The 9,330-nt window shown below is 50.0% G+C and overlaps 1 non-coding gene across 1 annotated transcript; it reads left to right on the forward strand.

The window, feature by feature from the left end:
* The first annotated feature begins 1,652 nt into the window (after positions 1 to 1,652).
* Positions 1,653 to 1,727, forward strand: TRNAF-GAA (transfer RNA phenylalanine (anticodon GAA)). The gene has a single exon. It is a non-coding gene; the product is annotated as a tRNA-Phe (tRNA).
* Positions 1,728 to 9,330: the final 7,603 nt, after the last annotated feature.

Here is a 9,330-nt window from a genome sequence, read left to right on the forward strand (position 1 = left end):
GCATGAAACCTGAGTGCGTTTTTGCTCATGTTTCCCTAGCACACCTGATTGGATATGGTGTGATGGAGACCTGATCTAAATGTTGCTTCCAGAGCACTTGCATCAGAAATGTTCAACCAACCTGGTAATTCAGGGATTCAGAGCAAGCCAACTGAGATCAAATTGATTTTGTTTTTGTATTTGGAGTGGTCAACAAAAGTGTAGGTGAATTTCTTTTGTTATGGCAAATATTCATTTTGTAGCAGGTCAGCTTCAAGCTTCCAGGGCATGTTGACAAAAATTAAGGTTTAAAGGCTGACAATAGGGCTGTGGTTGCCAAGCATCCCCACAGTCCAGTCATTGTTTCTATTATTTGGGGGTGAGATTTCAGAATGTTCTGCAAACCTAGGGCTTTTCTCAGGTATCTATAAAGATCTGTCTTTTCTATTCACGTCTCCAGTCTCCAGATATAAGTATCTACATGCTGAGAATTGTGTCTTTTCTTCTTCAGTCTCACCTGCTGCACCTTCTTCTCCCACACCCATCTACCCCACACTCAGTGAAGAGGGAGGCCCACCTAACAGAACTCTGATAGCTACTTGGCAAAAACTATCAAGGTCCATTAAGGGATATTAATATTTCCTTTGTCATCCTGTGAGACAGACATACTGATTGCAGGCTCAATATTTTGGCACTTAAATAAAAGAATGAACAAGAACTATTTGTCTTTGAGTGTGCAAACTGTTTTACAATGTCTGCATTGTGTGATTTTTTTTTCGGTGAGAAAACTGAGGGTGGCAGTAATTTGCTCAAGATCACACTTCAACTTCATGGCTGGTAACTGAATCCAAGTCAAAGCTCAATCATTTATCTATTGAACTATATTGATTTGTAATTCTGTAAATGTTTACACAATTCTCTTATGAATCAGGAAGGTAGGGAAGGAATACATCTTTACCAGCTGTGCAACATCTTTGCTGAGGACTTCTTTCTGTCTCATGTATCTTATAAAACTTGGGTGTGGCCGGAGATGTAAACCAAAGAGCCGGTTTAGGTCCTTCTTGGAGAACAGTGGTAAATAAATACTTAAATGCTGATATTTTATTTCTTCCAATGTGACTCCCCCCCCCCCCCAAAAAAAGGGCATGCTGGACTACATACATTTAAACTAGATTTTTGTCCTAAATAAAAAGCTTGTTCATGCAAGCTGAAGACATCATACTGTGACTCATAACTAAACTGGTGACCTGACTTTATGTTTGAAGTGGCCTCAGGTGATGAAGCCTGGTCTCTGTGATGCTTGTCCTCTTCTGATGGCAATTGCACACACTCAAAGCATCATGTGAATCTTCAAGCAATGTATGTGCATGGGTGAACCAATCCTGAATTTAAGGTTTTGAGAAACAAGAACAGTACTACATTTTGAATATGATTATACTGTATAGTTCTAATGTTAAATATTTTAAGGTTTTTTAGGTTTTAAATGTCTGTTTTTAAATGTAATAACTTTGTTCCGATTTTATTGTTTTATTGTTTGTTGTAAGCCGCCCTGAGCCACTTGTGGGAAGGGCGGGATATAAGTTACCAAATAAATAAATAAATAAATTATCTATCTCTTGCTGGAACATTTCCTGCTTCAGTTATGAGCTGTTGGACTCGTGGGTTCTTTCAGGGGAGGGATGGTGGCTCAGTGGTAGAGCATCTGCTTGAAAAGCAGAAGGTCCCAGGTTCAATCCCTGGCATCTCCAAAAAAGGGTCCAGGCAAATAGGTGTGAAAAACCTCAGCTTGAGACCCTGGAGAGCCGCTGCCAGTCTGAGAAGACAATACTGACTTTGATGGGCCAAAGGTCTGATTCAGTGTAAGGCAGCTTCATATGTTCATATGTTCTTCTTTTAGAATTATGGAAAGCTTTAATCTTCCTCTGAAACATCAAAGATGACCAAAACTGTAGAAGGAATGCCAGAAATATTTTTGAAAAAATTGACTGATATCTTTGGAATTCAAGTTTTTGATGAGAGGTCTGAGACATTTACAAAAAGGTTAAGAAGGAATATATTTTATGATGCTGAAAGACAAGCTAACGCAGCTGTAAGTTAGGGGACAACTTTGCTTTATCCTTTTGATTAAGCCTTGACTGTAACTATGTTCTTTAAGTTGTTTGTATTAGAGAACTCCTGAGGGCTGTTTACTTCTATCTTGGCCTCTATTTTTCCCCATGGTTATGCAAATAAAGGTTGCCTTTGATGATGAAGATGATGAAGTAAGTCTCAAATTATTCAGTGGGACTTACTCCCAGGAAAGCATTCTTATTCTATCTATGTTCTGGAACAAGCTGAACCTGTACAAAAGTGATGGGCTTCACTTGAACTTAATAAAGCCCCTTGGCGCAGAGTGGAAAAGCTGCAGTACTGCAGTCCTAAGCTCTCTGCTCATGAGCTGAGTTTGATCCTGGCAGAAGCTGGGTTCAGGTAGCTGGCTCGAGGTTGACTCAGCCTTCCATTCTTCTGAAGTCGGTAAAATGAGTGCCCAGCTTGCTGGGGGTGGGGGGGAAAGTGTAGATGACTGGGGAAGGCAATGGCAAACCACCCCATAAAAAGCCTTATGTAAAAATGTCATGATGCGGCGTCACCCCAGAGTCGGAAACAACTGGTGCCTGCACAGGGGACTACCTTTACTTTTACCTTATAAAAAGCAAAGAGGCTTCTTTTAAGAAGTGGAAGGTCTGCTAAGAGGCTTCTTCCCAGTCAGCTGGCCCATCGGGGGAAGCCCTGCCCCCACAGCCACCATGTGCCCTTCCACCTCCGGAAAGGTTTCCTCTTGGGATGGTGTGTCTGTGTCTTTAAGGCTGAATGGGGGGGGGGGGGGTAGCAGGAAATCAACATGGCTGCTCCCAGTGGCTGTGAAAAAAGCCCAGACTCTCCATTGGTTGCACAATCTTTTCAGAGGTAGTTTGCATAGGAAATGTATGCTCTGTGTTACTTTGAGGAAGTTGGAAGTTCAGCAAATCGTAAGTAGAGATGCCAATCCTCTGCTTCAGAGTAATCAGAAATGGGGGGGGAGGAGGGAAATGTCTGCTGGGCACTTCATTATTCCCTATGAAGATCAATTCTCATAGGGTATAATGGAGTATTAATCCTGGGGTATCTGGGGCTCTGGAGGGGCAGTTTTTTGAGATAGAGATACCAAACTTTCAGCATAGCATCTGATGACTCTCCTCAAAATCCTCTCCAAGTTTCAAAAAGATTGGACCAGGGGGTCCACTTCTATGAGCCTGAAAAGAAGGTGCTCATATCCATTATTTCTAATGTAGAGAAGACATTTAAAAGGTGTGTGATTCCTTTAAATGTGATAGCCAGAACTCCCTTTGGAGTTCAATTGTGCTTGTCACAACTTTGCTTATGGCTCGACTCCAAAGTCTCCTGGCTCCACCCCCAAAGTCCCCAGATAGTTCTTGAATTGGACTTGGCAACCTTAGGAGGGCAAATATCCTTTTAGGTTTTTTCCTAAGACAATGTGCATCTTAAAAGGCTGGTTGATTTGTTTAAGTATAAAGAACTGAAATGATGAGCACGCAAGACTGAGAAGTGCCTTGCTACATTAATATTTGGAGGGTTGCAGTGGTCAGATTCATCCTGCTCATGCAATATATTCAGTACCAGGTATTGGCTGGGTAAAGCAAGTATTGTGAGCTGGGTTCTTAAAATACTTTTCTACTGCTCCAGCAGCCTGATACATCAGCTTCTGTCCCTAGGGTGACCATAATGTCTGAAGGCCAGCCAGGGACACGTTGGGGGGGGGGGAAGGTAGGGGTGTGCGCGCGCAAAGCGTGTGCGCCGCCGGAAACAGGAAGTGACGTCACTTCCGGTGACGTCATGACACCACAGGAAACAGGAAGTGACATCACTTCCTGTGACATCATTTCCCCCACGTCACCTGCCGGAAATGGGAAGTGACATCACTTCCTGTGACATCATTTCCCCCAAATGACATCATTTCCCCCAAATGCCACTGCCGGAAACAGGAAGTGACTTCACAGCACTTCCTGTGACATCCCCAAAAATCCCCCAAATATCACCGCCGGAAACAATTTTGTTCTGAAATCCTGTATATACTTCATCAGTATATGGGATAAGGCACTTTCTCAACTGTGCTGCATAATGCAGCCTATTTATTTTGTCCTGTTTGCTCTGTTGGCTCTATCTGCGCCACCTTCATCACTTTCGGGGTGTGGATCCCCCAGTGGGGTGGTCTCCCGACTCCCTCCGCCGGCTGTTTCTGATAGCCCTGCGCCCCCTCTTTCATTTGATATGTGTCCCGTGCGGGTGCCACCCTCCCGCCGGGAGATGCCGCAAAATGAGCCCCCTTGAGGCTTATGGCGGCAGGGCTCGGGGGAAGCGAGCTAGACTGCTGTTCTTTTGAGGGGTTATAGAGTGTTTCGAGCCCGTCCCTGTGGCATCGGTCCCATCGTTGTGGGGCCCAGGGGGCCGGCGCAGCGGCACGCCGAAGCAGCCTGTCACTAATAACACAGGTCGAGATGCAGGACAGGAACCCGGAAGTGACCGACAGGCTGCTTCAGCGTGCCGCTGCGCCGGCCCCCTGGGCCCCACAACGATGGGACCGATGCCACAGGGACGGGCTCGAAACACTCTATAACCCCTCAAAAGAACAGCAGTCTAGCTCGTTTCCCCCGAGCCCTGCCGCCATAAGCCTCAAGGGGGCTCATTTTGCGGCATCTCCCGGCGGGAGGGTGGCACCCGCACGGGACACATATCAAATGAAAGAGGGGGCGCAGGGCTATCAGAAACAGCCGGCGGAGGGAGTCGGGAGACCACCCCACTGGGGGATCCACACCCCGAAAGTGATGAAGGTGGCGCAGATAGAGCCAACAGGACAAAATAAATAGGCTGCATTATGCAGCACAGTTGAGAAAGTGCCTTATCCCATATACTGATGAAGTAAATACAGGATCTGAGAACAAAATTGCACCAGAAGACACAAACACAAAGCTCCCTTACACTGAATCAGTGCTTGGGTCCACCAAAGTCAGTATTATCTACTCCAGTCACAAACACAAAGCTCCCTTACACTGAATCAGTGCTTGGGTCCACCAAAGTCAGTATTGTCACATAAGAACATAAGAGAAGCCCTGTTGCATCAGGCCAGTGGCCCCTCCAGTCCAACACTCTGTGTAACATAAGAATATAAGAGAAGCCCTGTTGCATCAGGCCAGTGGCCCCTCCAGTCCAACACTCTGTGCCACATAAAAATATAAGAGAAGCCCTGTTGCATCAGGCCAGTGGCCCCTCCAGTCCAACACTCTGTGCCACATAAAAATATAAGAGAAGCCCTGTTGCATCAGACCAATGGCTCATCCACTCCACCACTCTGGTCACATAAGAACATAAGAGAAGCCCTGTTAGATCAGGCCAGTGGCCCCTCCAGTCCAACACTCTGTATCACATAAGAACATAAGAGAAGCCCTGTTGGATCAGGCCAGTGGCCCCTCCAGTCCAACACTCTGTGTCACATAAGAACATAAGGAGGGAAGGAAGGGAGGGAAGGGAAGGGAAGGGAAGGAAGGAAGGAAGGAAGGAAGGAAGGAAGGAAGGAAGGAAGGAAGGAAGGAAGGAAGGAAGGAAGGAAGGAAGGAAGGAAGGAAGGAAGGAAGGGGGAGGGAGGGGGAGGGAGGGAGGGAAGGAAGGAAGGGGGAGGGAGGGAGGGAGGGAGGGGGGGAAGAAAGAAAGGAAGGAAGGGAGGAGGGAGGGAAGGAGGGAAGGGAGTGAGGGAAGGAAGGGAGGGAAGGAAGGAAGAAAGGAAGGAAGGGAGGAGGGAGGGAAGGAAGGAAGGGAAGGGAGTGAGGGAAGGAAGGGAGGGAGGGAAGAAAGGAAGGCCGCCCCCCGCCCCCCCCCGCTTTCGGCCCCCCTTACCTGCTTCTAGGGCGGCGGAGAGTCCAGCGGCGGCGGCGAGTCCTGCAGCGGCGGCCTCGCGGCGAGGGAGGGAGGGAGCTGCCGGCGCTGGCCTCTGGAGGCCTCCAGGGACCAGCGCCGGGCCTCTCCGCTACCGGCGCTGGCCTCTGGAGGCCTCCAGGGACCAGCGCCGGCTGCTCTGCGGCCTCTCCGCGGCCTCCGCTGGTCCCTGGAGGCCCTCCAGAGACTCTGGAGGGCCTCCAGGGACCAACGGAGGCCGCGGGGAGGCCTTCGCTGGTCGGCGCTGGTCCCTGGAGGCCCTCCAGAGACTCTGGAGGGCCTCCAGGGACCAGCGGAGGCCGCGGGGAGGCCTTCGCTGGTCGGCGCTGGTCCCGGAAGGCCTTCCAGAGGCTCTGGAAGGCCTTCCGGGACCAGCGCCGGGTGCTCCGCGGCCTCCCCGCGGCCTCCGCTGGTCCCTGGAGGCCCTCCAGAGACTCTGGAGGGCCTCCAGGGACCAGCGGAGGCCGCGGGGAGGCCTTCGCTGGTCGGCGCTGGTCCCGGAAGGCCTTCCAGAGGCTCTGGAAGGCCTTCCGGGACCAGCGCCGGGTGCTCCGCGGCCTCCCCGCGGCCTCCGCTGGTCCCTGGAGGCCCTCCAGAGACTCTGGAGGGCCTCCAGGGACCAGCGGAGGCCGCGGGGAGGCCTTCGCTGGTCGGCGCTGGTCCCGGAAGGCCTTCCAGAGGCTCTGGAAGGCCTTCCGGGACCAGCGCCGGGTGCTCCGCGGCCTCCCCGCGGCCTCCGCTGGTCCCTGGAGGCCCTCCAGAGACTCTGGAGGGCCTCCAGGGACCAGCGGAGGCCGCGGGGAGGCCTTCGCTGGTCGGCGCTGGTCCCGGAAGGCCTTCCAGAGACTCTGGAGGGCCTCCAGGGACCAGCGGAGGCCGCGGGGAGGCCTTCGCTGGTCGGCGCTGGTCCCGGAAGGCCTTCCAGAGGCTCTGGAAGGCCTTCCGGGACCAGTGCCGGGTGCTCCGCGGCCTCCCCGCGGCCTCCGCTGGTCCCTGGAGGCCCTCCAGAGACTCTGGAGGGCCTCCAGGGACCAGCGGAGGCCGCGGGAAGGCCTTCGCTGGTCGGCGCTGGTCCCGGAAGGCCTTCCAGAGGCTCTGGAAGGCCTTCCGGGACCAGCGCCGGGTGCTCCGTGGCCTCCGCTGGTCGCTGGAGGCCCTCCAGAGTCTCTGGAGGGCTTCCAGCGACCAGCGGAGGCCACGGAGAGGCCTCCACCACCGCCGCCGGGCCCCGCGCGCGGGCGGGGAAGGCGGCAAGTGAGGGAGGGACGCTCCCTCCCTCACTCGCCGCCTTCCCCGCCGGCGCCCGCGGCCCACCGCCTCCGGGGCTGGCTAAACCGGGACCTCTAAATGGTCCCGGTATAGCCAGCCCGGGAGGCGGGAATAGGGGGCCAGAACCGGGACATTCCCGGGCTCCCGGGACGGTCTGGCCACCCTATCTGTCCCTGCCCCAAAAAGATCAAGATATCTATTCCCCTGAACTACCCCAAACCTGTCAAGCTCCACTCCCTGCTCCACCAAAAACTCACCCTCCCTATCTCTTGACCCTTCAAAATCCAGCTCCAGGCAGGGCCGGCCCGGCCTAGATGTTCTGGCACCCAGAGCAAGGCTAACTTATGTTCACCCCCCACCCCGATAATGTCACTAAGTCACATGGGGAGTGCCCAATTTGCCACCCCTAGAAGGCCAGCACCTTAGGAAATTGCTTAGTTTGCCTAGTGGCAGGGCCGGCCCTGGCTTTAGGCCTGCTCACTAACCAGTTTTTCTTATAACAACTTGTGCCAATCGCAGCTGTATGTCCAGAAGCTGAACTGGGCACACAGTAGGGCTTTGTTCCTAAAACATGTATACTTACAGTTTTCCTAGAGAGAACAAAAATATCTTTCCCCGGGAAGCTAGTTGGATGAGGCTTTTGTTCCTGTCTAAGATATCTGCAACTGCAGCTTGGATATTTGGCAGGAGAGAATTATTCTAAACTCAATGTGAGCCAGTGTGGTGTTGTGCTTAGAAGACCCAAGTTCACATCCCTGCAGTGCTTGCTATGAAAAATCTCATGGGAGCAGTCATTCTCTCTCAATCTAATCCACCTTGTAGAATAGTTGTAGGGATGCTAGTTCTTGAAAGGCACAAATCTGGCAATGACTGTGGTAGAGTAGACTGAGAGATGGCAACAGCATGCCATCACTTCTGAAAAGACCACCGAAAGTGACATAACCCTCTATTCCTAGTGAGGACTGATGTCACTTCTAGGGAAAACCAGACATGAAGTCAGTCCTTTCTAGGAACCACTGAAAATACTATGGTTTTACCATAGAGCTTCCAGCAATTCCTACAAAGGAGTGTTATCATTTCTGTGGTTTCCCCAAAAGTGGCATTACAACATAGACCCAATAGCCATTTTTCATTTCATTTTTCTTCAGCTGCCACTCCAAATTGGGGACAGGATATACCCTGGGGAACGGCCACCCTAATTTCAGCCTTACATATGATTCTACCTGCATAGTTATATAGGATTAACCTTAGGGCTGCCAGCTCTGGGTTGGAAATTATCTGAATATTTTGGAGATGGAGCAGTGAGATTTGGGGAAGGGAGGGACTTAAATGATATATAATACCGTAGAGTCCACCTTCCAAAGCAGCCATTTTCTTGAGATGAATTGATATCTGCCTCCTAGAGATCAGTTGTAATAATTTGAGATCTCTAGCCATTACCTGGGGGTTGTGTAAATAAAAAAAAAACGCTAAGAGACACCATAAATTTTAAACAACAAAACAGTGTAATGTAAAGGTCAGTGGTGTCCTGACAGAGCTTGCACATAGAACTTCAAATAGGCAAGAGCATGTAGCAAGAAGACATTAATGGAAGACAGTTCAAAAGCAGTCTTTCCAATCACCAAGGAGTGACAATTTTCCAGTATTTAGTTCATGGAACTTAAGATGCCCTTCCAAAGACATCTGTTCTAGATATCAAGACGTTTCACCTGTCTTTCTTCAGTTTGGAGACTTATTTATCACTGGAACTAGAAATAGATACATACATGTCATATTAAATTGTTATACAATAGTCAAAAATAGTCAAACAATTGTCAAAACATCATAAACAGAACACTCACCCCAATCTTTCCAATACATTCACAGGAGACCAACAAGGTTCAGAATATGTCTGTAAGATTTCCAGGTTCTCAAAACTCTAGAGCCATGTTACAACATTTAAAAGACCAATAGGTGAGCTTAATTAAGCCAACAGAAGCAAAGTTAAGGGGCCCCTAACTATATATGTTCAAGCTAACTATACATACAAAAAACAACAAACAAGCAATTTATAAAAATACAGTGTAATCAATTGCCCTGTTCAATCCCATAGGTTCAGATGTTTTTAAATCATAA

This window comes from Heteronotia binoei, chromosome 1, assembly GCF_032191835.1.
Source record: "Heteronotia binoei isolate CCM8104 ecotype False Entrance Well chromosome 1, APGP_CSIRO_Hbin_v1, whole genome shotgun sequence".
Taxonomy (NCBI): Eukaryota; Metazoa; Chordata; class Lepidosauria; order Squamata; family Gekkonidae; genus Heteronotia; species Heteronotia binoei.